The sequence below is a fragment of the Sphaeramia orbicularis genome, chromosome 7 (assembly GCF_902148855.1).
Source record: "Sphaeramia orbicularis chromosome 7, fSphaOr1.1, whole genome shotgun sequence".
Lineage (NCBI taxonomy): Eukaryota > Metazoa > Chordata > Actinopteri > Kurtiformes > Apogonidae > Sphaeramia > Sphaeramia orbicularis.
This window is the reverse complement of record NC_043963.1, coordinates 26,141,900-26,157,744: the sequence shown is the minus strand read 5'-3', so window position 1 is coordinate 26,157,744 and position 15,845 is coordinate 26,141,900. Positions and strand designations below refer to the sequence as shown.

Below are 15,845 nucleotides of genomic sequence, written 5' to 3'. Positions count from 1 at the left end.
TATGGTTAGTTTGGGAATAAGAGAAGGGAGCTCTCTTTTCCTACATACTTTCTATTCCCTTATTATACAGTCGCGGAAAAAATTATTAGACCATCAAAAGTCATCAAAAACAATGGTTATGCATTCAAGTACGAACTTGTGTGTATCGTGTGACAAAAACAGACAAAAAAGAAAACATGGAATGCCTAAAAGCACTGTTTGTGGCAGTACAATGCCATAGCTATTGATGTAAGAACTGAAATGATTTTGGTTATTATCAAGAAAACCATGGAAAATGGATAGATATCAGCTCTTACATTAAACTTTTATCAGCTGTTTTTGTTGTCATCATTATATTTGTCCAAACAAATGTACCTTTAGTTGTACCAGGCATTAAAATGAACAAGAAATTGAAAAAAACAAGGGTGGTCTAATATTTTTTTCTGCGACTGTATTTTCTACTCTTAAAAAAACAAATCACAGAAATGACAAAAAAAACATAAGTGGCACTAAGTGACACTTTTGATAGGGCTCTCTTCATTTTATTGCAGATGACAGATTCTGCAAAAAAAATACTTGTTTTTCTGCAAACATTAATGCAATACATGCTGCTTCAAATACATCATAGATCATGTAAAAGCACAACTCTGAGATGTTCAACCTATGGCCTCACAATTGCAGATGGCTTATCTTCTATCTTCTGTATTAAGTGGGTTTTCTGCTGCAATGCAGTTAAACAGTGGTTCAAAGACTGATAGGCACGCTGCCCTTTTTTTCTAAATTGCTGCTGCTGTGCCGTCTTGTTAAGTGGATGGTTAAGTATCATGGTCTCACTGAAGCGTGTTGGTTGATGGGCCAGGATTTGCTGAGAGATAAGGAGCCACAATCACCAGACATTACTGGTTTACTGGTGAGATGGTGTTGTAAGTCATCTGCCGTACAAGTCCTGGTTTTTGAAACTATGAGTGGTATGATTTCCACAGATAAGGCCAATAATCCCACATTTTGACTTCAACAGTATGCCTAAAAAGATAAATGCCATTGCTAAGAAAAACAAGTTACATAATCACTAGAGACGAGAAGATCCAATCAAATATGTTTCCAAAGGCCTTTTTTTTTTTTAAATAAATGGCTGCACTTATCTAATATTAAACATCTTAAGCACTTGATTTATACTGAGAAAAATACAGATAGATAATGAGTGATTTTCTTTATTTTAAGTTAAATAACTACAATGCAATCTATAGTTTTTTCAGTTTGTCCCCTCAAAGGTTTAAGTTTTAGAGATTTGTATCTTTCATTGCATCTTTCACAGTGTTGCATCTTCTATACAGTTTTTTTTTGGGGGGTGGGGTTGTCATTTTTTTGTCCTGTGTCTTTTAACGGTATTTAAATTGCCTTTTTTATGTTACCATCTTATTATGTTCTCCTCATTTAAGGCTTCTCCTCTCCATTTGTAATGGATTTGTTGAGGTCAGTTATTAAAGATTTTCAGAGAATAATCGTCTACACTCTGCGCATATTATTCTTATGGGTTTCATTTTGACAGTTGGCAAGCCAATAAAAAAAAAGTCCCATAATGCATTTTGATTGACCCCGAGTTTGGAAAAGTCTTAAACTTTTCATTAGCCCAGTAACTGATAATTGGGCATCCACAACTCACAAAATCAGTCTTTAAACAGATTCTTTTCCACAGAGGGGCAAAAATTACAAAATAAAAAATAAAAAAAATCAATTGTAAACCAGACTTCAGTCTCAGCAATCATGAAGTATTAAGTGTAAATGGCAGTCTGTATTTTAAATGACAGATTCCATTCACAGCCGATTGTATAGTCCTTTAGAAACACTCAAACTGTGCTGAACTAAGCATCTCTATACATACAGTCACAAATGCAGTACAAAATTTTGCCCTTTTCACTGACTTTTCTTCAATATGACTGACAAGTGGGAACCAAATACACATCGCCCTCGAACAACATAATGTAAATAGAGTAATTGTTTGAGTGGATTACCAGTTATAACAAACTCCCCAGGTAGAAGCAGCCAATTCAAGTGGATGCTACTCTTGACCTGGCTGTGGTGCTCGAGCCATTGGAAATGGAGTCTGTGTCCATCAGCTGTGGTCTTTGTAGTGTGGGGACATAACGTGGTTATTTGACTTTAGGAATGCAGAAATAATTGATGAGTTTTGTAGCAACAATAATGTTGAGAGGCGTTTGTTCATCAAGTTGTGATATAAGCACAGTGAAGTAATTTGGAAAAATAAATAAAAAAAACACCTTTTTATTTGTTCCTTAGTAGAGTGATGCCACCACTAAGACACAGTATTGGCACCAACTTCAGGCCAATATCAGGCTTCTACACTGAAATTAGTGACTCAGAGAAAATAACTCAAAAGATAAAAACTGTTCCCACATCTTTAGGGTTAGTTAGATGCTCCATACTACAGGTATTGTTTTGTTTTTTTCTCGGTTGGTGACATGTCTGTTTTTATACTGTATATATATTTACACTTCCTTTCTTTAAACTTTTGCACTACGCATCACCAGAAAGTTGTCACTTACAATTTTGTTGTACATATGTATAATGACAATAAAGGCATTCTATTCTATTCTATTCTATCAATAGATCTGGATTAATTCAGTAATTAAGATGCATTTATTACTCTGATATAGATGTTCATTTCAGCCATTTCTAATAAAGTGACAGATACTTTACTCACTCAGACATGCACAGTGCATTTTCAACATTCTTGATGGGATGAGCAAAGATATCATCTCTCTGCTCTCAAAAATCCACCATCAACGTTTATTATTTATCATCCAACTGCACTGTGTAAATGTATCCTTAAATGTTTTAAAATGGGAAACCATCAGTCTCTGATAAATGTATGTATTATTTACAAACATCCATTTTGGGATTATGTACTTGCAGAAATGAGATATTCAAAATTGTGCCTAATTTAGCATATAATGATATCTGAGTTTTCATTAAGTTAAAATGAGCTGTTTTGAAGAAATCTGTCTATATAGTCACAGTAGCTCAAAATAGATTTTTATCCTGCCCCCCAAAGGGGAGGCAATGAGTATTGTTTTTGGTTCAGTTTGTTACCTCCGCCAAGGAGGTTATGTTTTTGCAGGCGTTGGTTTGTCTGTCTGTCTGTCCATGTGCAAGATAATTCCAAAAGTTATGGATGGATTTGGATGAAAATTTCAGGAAATGTTGATACTGGCACAAGGAACAAATGATTAAATTTTGGTGGTGATCAAGGGGGGCACTGATCTGCCTTGGCGGAGGTCTGCACTCTCCAAGTGCTTTTCTAGTTTGTTTCTTTGTTTGTTTATTAATTAAACCCCCCCCCCCCCCCCCCCCATTTGCTTATAATGGGCAAAATTTCAAATGTCTACAAAAACATCAATTTTGTTCCAATTTACTTCAAACTTTGCACATATATAGAGGCAATTGATCTGCTGACATCACCACACACATAGACATGATGACATCAACTGGATCGATGGCAAAATAAGATGCAATACGTGCGAGGGGCAGGGTTTGTTGTGCCTGGCATCACTTGTTTTGTTTTTATTTTGTAAATGCATGGCATCCAGTATTAAAGTAAGTAAAGTAAGGCCTCTGTGGAAAAGGGTGAGGAGCATTTTCAGTTGGTTACGATCTTCAACTTCACCACTAGATATCATTAAATATTACACATTGAAGCTTTACCTGTAAATTTGTGTTTTCTATATATTAGTTGTACTGATCAAAACCCAGAATTTTTCATATTATAATGTAATCATTTATTGATGTTTTATAATTATTCTTTATTAAATCTTCCATATCACATGCTGTTTTCACAGAAAACCCAGTGAACATTTGCATTATGCTAATGTTGCTGACCACTGTGGGTCAGTGGGCAGTGTACGTGTCACAGACAACTCCAGGACCAGACTGACCTTAACATTAGCACAGTGGGAACACAGCCCTTCAGGAATACAGTTGGCAACTACTAAGAATAACAAGGAGTGTTGTTGCCGAAGACAATTTCAAGCTTTCTCCTTCAGACATTGTGGAAATTCGAAAATCTTTCTTTTTTTTTTTTTTTTTTTTAATATAAGTCAGGTAGGACCAGTTTCTACCTTTTTGCACTTTACAAAAACAAATGTCTTGAGTGTGGAATTAATCTCCAGTAGTCACAGGTATTAATCACTAGACATTGTTTATAGTTTTTCATTGTGAGAAATACCTGTGAATTACCGGAATGTTGGTGACTTTGAATGTGACGCAAGAAAACACAGCAGACACAAACTCGTCAAAAGGCAGCGTGAAAGTAATCAATCATCTATTTTCAGGGTGATTACCCACTAGGGCTGGGAAATATATTGAATTCATCCAATTAATCAAGGGTTTGCCCTGTGGAAAACTATTTCTAGAGAACTTTATTGCTCAACAAAAATTCAAAGAGCAACTAGATAATGTAGTTGTACATACAGTTTTTTGTAAAAAACTGTATTTTTCTCCAGTCATATATTGGATTATAATTAAATGCAAGAAACGGTATTTTTTTCTGTCCATATCATCCATTTCTAGAATAAATTAATAAAAGTCTTCACACACCAGGGGTAATTTTTTTTTGTACATCATATTTTCTCAAACATTCCTAGCTGTGTTACAAATATTTTGCACACAGAACATAAATACTATGACAAAAAAATAAATAAATTAGATATATTTATTTATTTTACATAACACAGTTGATAAGAGCATATAGCCCAATGTGACAAAGCTGATGGACCTGGACCTTTGCTTTCTATTCACACTCTTTTGCAAGTTATCAAGTGAAACATATGGGTCCGATCAACCGAAAGTAAACATAAACATGAAAAAATAAATTTGCACACATCATTTATCAAGTGGGCTAATTTTTTAGCTAAAGATCTCTATTTTAAGGAACTGTTACCCTTTTTAAAATACCACTTACACAGTACAGGAGAAGTTCCGAACCTTCTGCTAGGCTGCATTAAATTAACAAAAACACATGCAAAAGACTGTCTATTACTTGGAGAAATTAAAATTCTCAGTGATGAAGTTTGTGAATTCACATTTAACAAGACTATCTGTGAACTGTTACTGAGAAATTACTCTTTATTTGTAATTTACCTATATCAGTATGGACCACCTCAAGTTGTAAATAACAGTGTGTTAGTATTAAATACATTCAATAAAGTATTGTGATTATATCCGGCTTGTTTTAAAAAAGGTCAGTATATTGGGTGATGCATACAACGATAAAGAGTCATCCACATGTTACTATGGCAACCTGTCCATGTGTTACCACATTCTCATGTCAATAAAACAGAGACTTTTCAATATTTTACTCCAAAATTTATTGTCAGCATAGTTGAACATAACATCTAAAAGGTTTTGTTCTACTTCATATTAATTTCCGTTGAGAACCGCATGTTTTGAATGTTTACGTAAAGCTTAAAAAATGTATGTCTGTTTCAAGTCCACATGTTACAGAGCAAAAATTTGACATTTTTCACCTAAAAATTTTATCTCCCCAAATTTTGTTAAACATAATGTTAAAGTACTTATAAATACCTACTCAGATACGTATAATAAAAGCATATAAGTTACTCTGCTTACATGACAGAGACTGATGAACACCAAATGTGTCCACGTGTTAGCGCTTGATTGGACACAGATGGTAAAAATAATGAAGTGAAGGAACAATGTGTGGAGCAACACTGATAAACAACTACAGTATCAGAATAGTGAGGAGCTTCTGTAACATAATAAATCAGATGCTGTTTACAATGTGTGTCTTTTTGTGTCTTTTGGACAGTGGATGTAGATAGACCTAGAGGAACAGAGGATGATGGATGTAAATAAGACTCCAGGTGATGTTAAATCCATTACTATTTGTGTTAAACATCATACAGAAAATACATATATCAATCTTTTATTGAACAAGCCCAGCGACAGTTGAAAACTTGCATTGCTGTCCGTGTGAAGAGTTTTGATGAAGATATTGTGGGCGAGTGTTTAACACTTTTTTGTCGTTTATTCATCACGCCTCCCGTGTGAACAAGCACCTACTATGAAGACATAAGACAACCAATTTAACCATGAGACTGTCATACGCTTACCCGTAAACCTCTCGAGTCACTGATCCTTTAGTCAAGGCTGTGTTGTTGTGAGTAAGTGTTTTTTGTTGGGTTATTACTTCCAGTGGTATAATGGCACAAAGCTCGATGGGAAATATAAAGATCTGGAGTATTAAAGTATAACAGTGAGCTGATAAAATTCATACATAAGTAACTGAGAACAGGTTGCGACATTATAATAATGATGTCACGTTTTTAACATTTTTGCGCAGCTGCATTCAAAGGACCACATTCATCACTGAGCTTTTCATTCATTCCTCTAAGATAGACTTGCCATGTCATCACATAGTGTCTGTCATATCCAGCAAAATGAAAAAGCCATTCAACTGATTTAAAAAAAAACATCCTGAAATTCAATGAAAAAATATGACTGAGTTTCCCCTTCATTTCTGTAGTGATCCTGTTGCATGTACACCTCCACTTGTATCTGATATACTGGTATGTATTAAACCTACTCAGAAAAGCAAACACTTGTCATATACAATGTGATTAAAAACATCTTTCACAAAATATAGTGCATACATCCTTGCATATGTGCACCATGAACTGTTAAAGACAAAGCTATCCTGAATTCTATATTGTGAATTAAGTGACATAAAGGAAAAAATGTACGGTCTTTACAGTCTGTTGGTTTGGGTTTACCATGTTATCAAAGGAAGGAAATATACTGCCATCTAGTGTAAGCTATAGTGACCAACTTTGCTTTGACTGAAGGGGTCCAATCATTTACAGTGTGATTCAATTCATTAACACTGTTGAGCAATTTATCCTATGGTCCAGCGAGAATGTTCTAGAGGGAGCTTAATCCTATACTACACTGAAAAACCCAACTGGCAACAACTCAAACCTTATCTTCCTCCAAACATTTCTGAGTCTTTACATTATGTACGTTCTGGAGAGGTCATATCAGTCTAAGTGACAATTTACTTTCATTTACACAGTTTTATTTTGCCCTATTTGTAGACGATGCATGCACAGACACAGCTACAGCCATTGGTTAATACACTGCAAACAAACAGGCTACACTGCTTTGCTAAGACTACTAGCTCAATGTTGAGTCTAATGAAGAAATCTGTGCCATGTTTATGTCAATCTCAGGCTCTTTCATATCACTCTGGCATGGTGTTGATCCTGCTTGGATAAAGAGAAAGGCCAACTCTTAGATGCACCTTTAAAAATCCATAATATTTTTGCAGTGGGGAGTTGCAGTGACTGCCTTTCAGCCTGGGAGTTTAAGCTGGCAGCTATGTCCAGCTTTATTGTGGCTGATTAGCCTTAAGTACTTGATTTAGAAGTGGCTGTACCAGGAAGTATACAGACAACAATCTGAGAGCCAAATCTGGGTGTTTAAAGCGCACAGATTATTTTTCTGTGAGGAGAATTAATCAAGCTCGGAGGCTTTGGAGCTGTGAATAATGAGAATGGAGATGGGCCATGAGGAAGATGCGATGAGGATTTAGACTGCAATTCACAGCAGGAAAGGCCCCAATGTCAAAAAAGAGTTTTTGGGGTTTTTTTTCAAACCCACTTTTAAGTTATATCCTTCTGTTGCCTGCTTTGGTGTATATCACAGAGAAAACTTTGAAAGTCAAATCAGTTCTTTTTTCAGCTCTGTGAGTGTGTTAAATACAATGCATAACAAAACTTTTAATTAAACCCTTGTATGTAAGTCCCAATGCATACAGATATGAAAATAACAAATTCATGAATTTCAGCAGAGAAACAAAACCTTGTAGACTTGTAGTATAGTCAGGAGGATTTATGACTTAATATTTATAACAAAATCTAATTAGAATCAAACAGTCACCGAAATATTTCAGGCAGGACCAATTTGGTGCACCAGCATAGCAACAAATAGATGGACAGTCACTGACCCGTCTGCCTTCGTGGCTAAAAACTGATTGTGAGCTCACCGTTCACCAAGAGGTTTTATGAGCGTAGTTGGTTCACGATGCCATGCCTCTGAATCATAAAAACTGGTGATTTTGAAAAAAATAAATAAATAAATGTTTTTGACTTTGAAGAAACAATATCTTTTATGTTGTCAGGTCGAGCAGACAGACAGATTTTTAAGTCTCATTACTGATGTATTTTACATTTTATGTAAGCCAGATGAACGTACCATATGTCAGTGAATGCAGAAGCAATTCAAGTCGAAGCTGAATCTGTTTGGTCTTTTTGTTGTGGAAACCAGATCACTTCAGGTTGCTTGTAATCTTATCAAAAATAGCTTTTCATTACTGAGCAAAGATGCCTGGGCTGCTCTGGTCTGCAGCCCAGAATTGATGTACTACGCCACAGCACGAATTTCATCCACTACCTTCCATAGCAAATGCCTAAAAATGGCAATGTACCCAATCCATACTGCATTTTCCTATCTCTGAAAGGTGAGTATGCACAATAAATGTGAGCGTCACAGCACATTCAGCGATTCCATATTCTGCGATGAGTTCACCATGATTTATAGTCATCGGTCGTCCATCAGAATTTCAATGGCCATGTGAGAGGCACCTGATGCATCAAAGAAATCAGAGCTGTTTGAGCAGACATGGGTAAAGCAAAGATGAACGGCTGATACATGACAGTACAAGCAGATAATAAAGCATGAAGACATGTCAGCTCTGATAAGATCTAATCACCAAAAAGTTGGTGGGCAGCCCATTTCAGAGAGCTCATACAACAAAGTAATTCAAACATCTAAAATATTATTTTAAATGTATATTTTCAGAAGATGTCGGATTCCACAGTTTCTCCTCGCAGAATGTCATAATTGCAAAGTTATTATCAGTCAAAACCATCTGCTTGACCTTAAGACTGACTCAGACGGCATCTTTGAAAAGAACAGAGCAAAAGGAAACAGAAATCAGATAAAAATGGAGCCGTTCTAAGGACTTTTTAAAACTGTTGCCAACACATAAGCCTCATGTAGCTGGTTTTGCATCAAGTAAAGTCATCTAAACTCTTGTTAGGTTAGAGATTAGAATTGTAATTAACAAAACAGGGTTAAGTACACTACAAACAAAAAGTTCAGGATATTTCTCTTTTTTGTTGTCTTTTTTTTTTTTTTGGTCATTTTTGCCATTTGTAAATAAAACTATGTCTGGTCCCTAAAAAATGTGTTTCAATTCAATTCACACAAAAAAAGTAAAAAGCACTGTGCAAGAATCCCAACTCAAAAACATAGCCCAAAAATTCAAAATATCCGTAACTTTTTGTTTGTAGTGTATCTTCAAGCTGCCTTTCCAAAATTTATGGTTGATATCCAAAATGAGTCATGAGACCTTTATTTTTCCTATTCACCAACTTGCAAAATACAACACATAACAAAGCTATATATGCCTTTCATTTTCCTAATTAAAATGGTAGAGTGTTCCTTTCTAAACATATGTATTCAGATCAGAGGCTGTGTGTGAGCCTCTGTTTCTTCTTCCAAACCAGGACTTAAAAACACAATGATGCTGAAATGAATAAGATGAAAGCTTGTACATCTATACATGTGAAGCACTCAATAATCAAAGCTTAAAAACACGTCAACATTCCCGCCACGTCCCATGAGCTTATTACTGGGGTGGATTAGGAAGTTAAGTCTATTTGTCTCAATATGGTTTAAACTATGGAAGAATCAATAAAAAAGTTACAACTATTGGTGTTACAGTAATGCATAATGTATTTTTATACAAGTTTGGGTCCCAGTGAGAAACCACATTTGTTGTTATTTTGGGCTGAAAAAGTTGTGGAAGCTTTTCTTACTGACTGACAATGCTACAGTATGTATGGACAAGGAAATAACCTCCTGCCTCAATGAATATCAAGAGGATTGCATTTATTCCCTAATAGGTGCTGCACTGTTGGAGACCATAATGACTGTATGGTATCAGACTAAAGCAAAGGATTAATGGACTCATAATAAGACATACCGTCATGGGCACTGATGAGTCACTCCTTTATACTTTTCATTATCCAGCTGAACTGACTCGTTCACTGGATCTACAGTCACGGAAAAAAGTATTAGACCACCCTTTGTTTTCTTCAATTTCTTGTTCATTTTAATGCCTGGTACAACTAAAGGTACATTTGTTTGGACATATATAATGATAACAACAAATATAGCTCATAAGAGTTTAGTTTAACAGCTGATATCTAGCCATTTTCCATGTTTTTTTGATAATAACCAAAATCACTTCAGTCTTTACATCAATAGCTATGGCATTGTACTGCCAAAAACAGTGCTTTTAGACATTCCGTGTTTTCTTTTCTGTCTGTTTTAGTCACATGATACACACAGGAGTTAGTACTTGAATGCATAACCATTGTTTTTGATGACTTTTGGGGGTCTAATAATTTTTTCCGCAGCTGTATATACGTTCGATGCTTTTCCATTTTGCTAAACTACAATGACATTAGATTTGTTTTGTCAAGAACTCATGTTAGGGGTAGAACAGTATAAGCATCCTAAGAAGGTAAATTTAGAGAATAAATCAGTATTTGTGTACAAAGTCAATAGGTTCATTTATGATGTGTATTTAAATATTTTCTTGTCACAATTATACACATTACAGTGAAAAATGAAAATTTTATAAATATATTCTTTAAAAAAACAAACAAACATTACTGCTTATTTTGTTAACATATTGTCGGGACTGTCATGTCAATATTCATTTTTGAGTTTTTTTTCCCCATTTATTATTACTTTTGACAATTAAAATTCATCAATTTTATTAACTATTATTATTATTATAAGCATTATTCTTCGTTTTTTTGTCATTATGCTAGTTTTTATCTTTTCTGTCGGTTTCTGTGTGCATGTTTGGCTTGGAATACATCACATCTAAAGTCATGTTTGCCATATGTAAATACTGTCACCTTTTCCAAAAAGACTCATTTGTAGTCTCGTTAGCTTGTTGGAATCAGTTAGTTTGGATTTCATGGCGTGCACACTTAGTGACATCCCATTAATATTAACTTCACCCCTCATTGAAGATTGACTGACAAGGCCGCACTTGTACTTTTGAGGTTTCCCTCTCCGCAGCAATCCACCCTAGAGAGAGGCGGGATAGGCTGTCTAGTTAGCACCTCAGCGGCTGCTTTCTGTGGTTCCCCATGACTGGAATGAAAGGTATGCAGCATGACATTTCATCAATATAAGGAGGATAGGCTGAGGGGGTTTAATTCCTAATCCAGCTGGTTTATGTGTGCTCAGGCCCACTCAAGGGTCTACTCAGATGCATTAGAGCTGCTGCACGTGGAAGGACAAGAACAACACGACACTCTCAGGTTTTGGCTTGGACATCCTTCATCACATCCAATGTGTTGGATGTATCATTCAGTCTTACTTTATATACCACACCATACAACTTATGTTTAGTCAAATTTAGGGCTAGGTATCATGACCAATTTCCATAATCGATTCGATTTTGATTCATAAGGTTCTGAATCGATTAATCACGATGTGATTCAATTCGATTCAATATAATTTCGATTCAGTATTAATTGATTGATTCAGAGTAATTTAGTGATACCAAAGTACAATTTTCAGTTGTAACCTGATTATTTGAGTACCGCAGTCATGTAACACATCAATACTGGTATCAATATTGATATTAGAAAGGAGATAAATATGACATTTCAGCAGTAAATTGCTGAATGTGTTGTTAAATAATGAACGGGACAAAAACATTGCCATGTTTCTACAGTGGCTAAGAAAGGACTTCATCATCTTTATTCTGTTTTATGGCTGGAGGCTTCTACTCACTGGGGGGGGGGCGCTCCGTGAATGTTGGTCGGGGGGGGGCAGCGGTCAGACATTGTCGCTTTACTCTTCCTCTAACTCCATACTCAGCCATAGGTGATAGTATGGATCCAACTTATTATTCCAAGAACGACCGGTTTCTGTGACTCACCAGGCGGCCAGTTCTTTCACACTGTGGGTCCGAGTTTGAGGCCGGAGGACCTCCAGTGGAGTGGGTTTCCCCACCGCGTCTTTTTCGCGAGCGAGACCAAGTCTTCCCCAGGAGTTCACAAAATGGAGCCGCCCGCGGTTCCGCTTACTCCTGGTCCTGCTCTGAAAAATCAATCTCATCCACTACTAATTGATTATGCAAAATTTAAATGAGATCGATCTAAGATCGATTAAATCGATTTTTTTTTACCCAGCCCTAGTCAAATTGTTAAAATCAGAGACCTGTAAGGTAATATGTAAGCACTTCAATTATTTTTTTTTTTTTTTTTTTCATTCTGGAATTTACTGAATACAAATAATAATTGATATTTATTCATCCAGATATAGACAATTCACTAGGACAAAATTATCAAATACCAGAAAGTTATAGTACTTAAAGGAATGCTAATCCACAGCTAAAATGAAAGAACTTATTTTCTATAATTTCAGGCATTTGCTGAATCTTCTAACCAATCTCAGCTCTGTATGATTCCATAAGAGTGGAAGCTTAAGCCTGACTTCAGTATTAACATTCCAGTATACATTGGCTACGTGTTAGAAAAGCTTAACATGGGTAAAAGACGTTTTCATTTTCACAATGTAAGCACATAAAGATTAGTATGCTATGTTAGCCAAATGAAAATGACAGATGTCCAGGTCCTGATAAGTGGAAATTCTGACCTATTGGTGGTGATCAATAATTCATTACTGTTATATACAATATGACTGCCTATATGTTCGAAGGGCAACTGACTTGGTAGTTGTCCCTGTCGACTAAAGTAGCTGTCCCATGCTAAAGTGGATCAACAGATAGGGCAACTTTGTTGTCTTTTGCGCCATGGCTCTGATGCTGCAAAAACACAAGCAGGTATCCATGGAGAGAACATAACAGGAATTAAATATAGTTACCTCACATAAGGAAAAAGACCAGCAACTGTAAAAACAAAGTGAGCTACCATGAGGACATCTGCTTTTAGACAGTTAGCAGCTATGTGGTGTAAGTGGGGCACAATAAGCATTTTAAAAGGTACAGCATAAACACAGTGGTTATGTAAAGAATGCAGGAGACATTCTGGTACCTGACCTTGAGCCCATTAATGCCTTGTTCTTCATTTGATCTTGCCTTTCCATGGAAACAACCATTTCAAAGCCACAGCAAGAAGAGCTTATGCCACATAAATGCCACAACCTTGATTATGTAATCTATCGTAATATAAGAAGTACACTGCAGACAAGGGGATAAACGCCTTGTTCACAGCATGTGATCTTATCCGAGCAACGATGGGGTTCAACACAGACTCAGTGCATTGATTTGTTTTAACATCATTCCACCTTGACGTTAGATCGCAATGTGAACTCCATTTAGTTTTTTTCAATTCCAATAATTCACATTCATCACAGCCATCACATAAAATTACCATCACTACATCATAATGCTTTATTATAAAAATGATGTCTAAAGAATTCAGCCTGGGGTGACAGCACAAACTTTAGCTGTAAATAAGATATTTGCCTGCGTTTTCAGCTATTAATAATCGACTTAAGTGGAACTAAGGCCACTACTACAACTTCCCTCGATTCTTTTCTGACAGTTGAGTAGAGAGTCAGATATCACACAAACAAAACCAAGTCACCAATCATTTTCTTGTCAGCGAGTGTTCTGTGAAAGTTGTCATTGGTAGCCCGTCCCTCTCCCTCAGGCTATTCATCCTCCCTTCCCCTCCCCCACCCACGCTCCCTCTTAATAATAACCCACCCGCTTTGAGCATCCATCTGCCTAAACACCAGGAGCCTCTCCTTGACAGCCACTATCTAGGCACAAGCTTGCAGGCAGCAAAAATCATGTTTTCCCACAGGATTTAATATCCACTAAAACCTGGGAGGCAGCAAGTTTATACCACATCTATAAACCAGTCCCAGTAGGAGTGAAGACAGAGCTGTAGACAGGTAAATCACTCTTCTGTTTGTTTGTGTCGGTATGTGAGCCAAGGGTACATCCCGGCCATGGGTCAGCCCTCACTTTTTTATGACATCCAGGTGGATTACAGCTTATGAAATGAGAGTAGAACAAGTGGAAGAGTCTCTTAAGATGAATCAGGTGTTTCTAGTTAAAGGAGGACCAGACCAGGATGTTTATTATCATTTTAGTTCCTCCTGTTCTGTGGGTCAAATGAGGAATGACAAATAGTGCTGGGAACTAAATTTCAGTACTTTTCTGGCATGGACTGCATAACTGAACTGCAGTATCAGAAAAACAAAACAAAACAAAAAAGCCTGGTAGCGTTTGTTATCTTGTGATACCAAATTTAAATTCCAAAGGAGTAACTCGCACCAGCGTGAGGCCATGGAGCACAATTTTATGAAGGATTTTATTTTAATAGACAAATCCAAGTTGTGTTAAATAACTTTTTCTGTTATAAAAACTGCTTTAAGTGGAGAAAAATGCAAATGAGCTGAAAAATACAATTAAAGATTTATACCGGAATGTTTCAGTTAATTTATTTTTTTCCCCCATTTTAACAGGAAAGTATTAAAAGTGAGGCATCATATCAGGTATCACTCTTTAAGTCAGTAAAATAAACCAAAAAATAATCTATAACCCTGATAATTAAAGAGGGAATTATTCTTTTTATCTTGGAAGCAAAAAAAAAAAAATCAGCTTTTACAATCACCCATCACTCCATTGCATGCTTTCTATAATCTTGAAGTTTTTACAGCTTAACATGTTATTTATCACCGGTGTGAAAAGTACACTGGTTTTACTCTGAGCATCTGATTTCTGTCTGTAGACAGCAAGGATGCAGACAGGCTTTGGGTAGCAGTATAAAGTTATTACAGGATCAGCTAACTATAGCCTCAGAGCTCTGCAACATCAGTGTTTGTGTAAAACAAACCTCAGTTTTATGCTGCGACACTGGCTCGAATCACTGAGAAAAACAAAACGAACATACAGTGGCAGAAAAAAATATTAGACCATCAAAAGTCATCAAAAACAATGGTTATGCAATCAAGTACTACCTCCTGTGTGTATCATGTGACTAAAACAGACAGAAAAGAAAACATGGAATGCCTAAAAGCACTGTTTTTCATCATAACTATTGATGTAAGAACTTAATTGATTCTGGTTATCATCAAGAAAACCATGGGAAATGGCTGGATATCAGCACTGAAATTAAACTCTTATGAGCTATTTTTGTTGTTATCATTATATTTGGATCTTTAGTTGTACCAGGCATTAAAATGAACAAGAAATAGAAGGAAACAAGGGGTGGTCTACTATTTTTTTTTCCACAACTGTATAATATAACCTGTACAGACACTGAAAACATGTACAGGAATGGTAAGATGCTAAAATATTTGACCTTCTGACTTTTCTCCACAAGTGAAATTCAGATTAAGACCTACTGGCAATGACACGGACAGAGGATATTTACAACCTATGATGCAAGGGTAGAAAGATCTGCCTGGTAAACAGGAGGAGTTTAAGTAGTATTTGGATCTTAATGCTGATAATGACCCAAAGTCTTCCTGTAAACTGAGACCATATATTACAGTGTGTCACGGCAGTTATTTCTCTAATATAAAGTATTTAGGTTTTGTAGCCAGATCACACTATGCTAAAACTTTACGAGGTTTCTAGTAAAATGGCTGCACGGATGAAGCTTTACAAATACTTTGTGGCACCAACGAACTAGACAAGTCTGTTCTATTCTTGACTGAAGGCTTCAGTGAAAGGAAAGATTAAGAGAAGCAAAATAATA

General features: G+C 36.1%; 1 protein-coding gene across 2 annotated transcripts in view; it reads left to right on the top strand.

The window, feature by feature from the left end:
* Positions 1-13,880: 13,880 nt before the first annotated feature.
* LOC115422542 (immunoglobulin-like and fibronectin type III domain-containing protein 1) overlaps positions 13,881-15,845 on the top strand; it is a 33,179-nt gene continuing 31,214 nt past the window's right edge. For both annotated transcript variants that reach the window (XM_030138906.1, XM_030138905.1), the window contains exon 1: positions 13,881-14,031. The gene's annotated coding sequence lies outside the window, so the exon portion shown is untranslated. The remainder of the gene's footprint in view (positions 14,032-15,845) is intronic.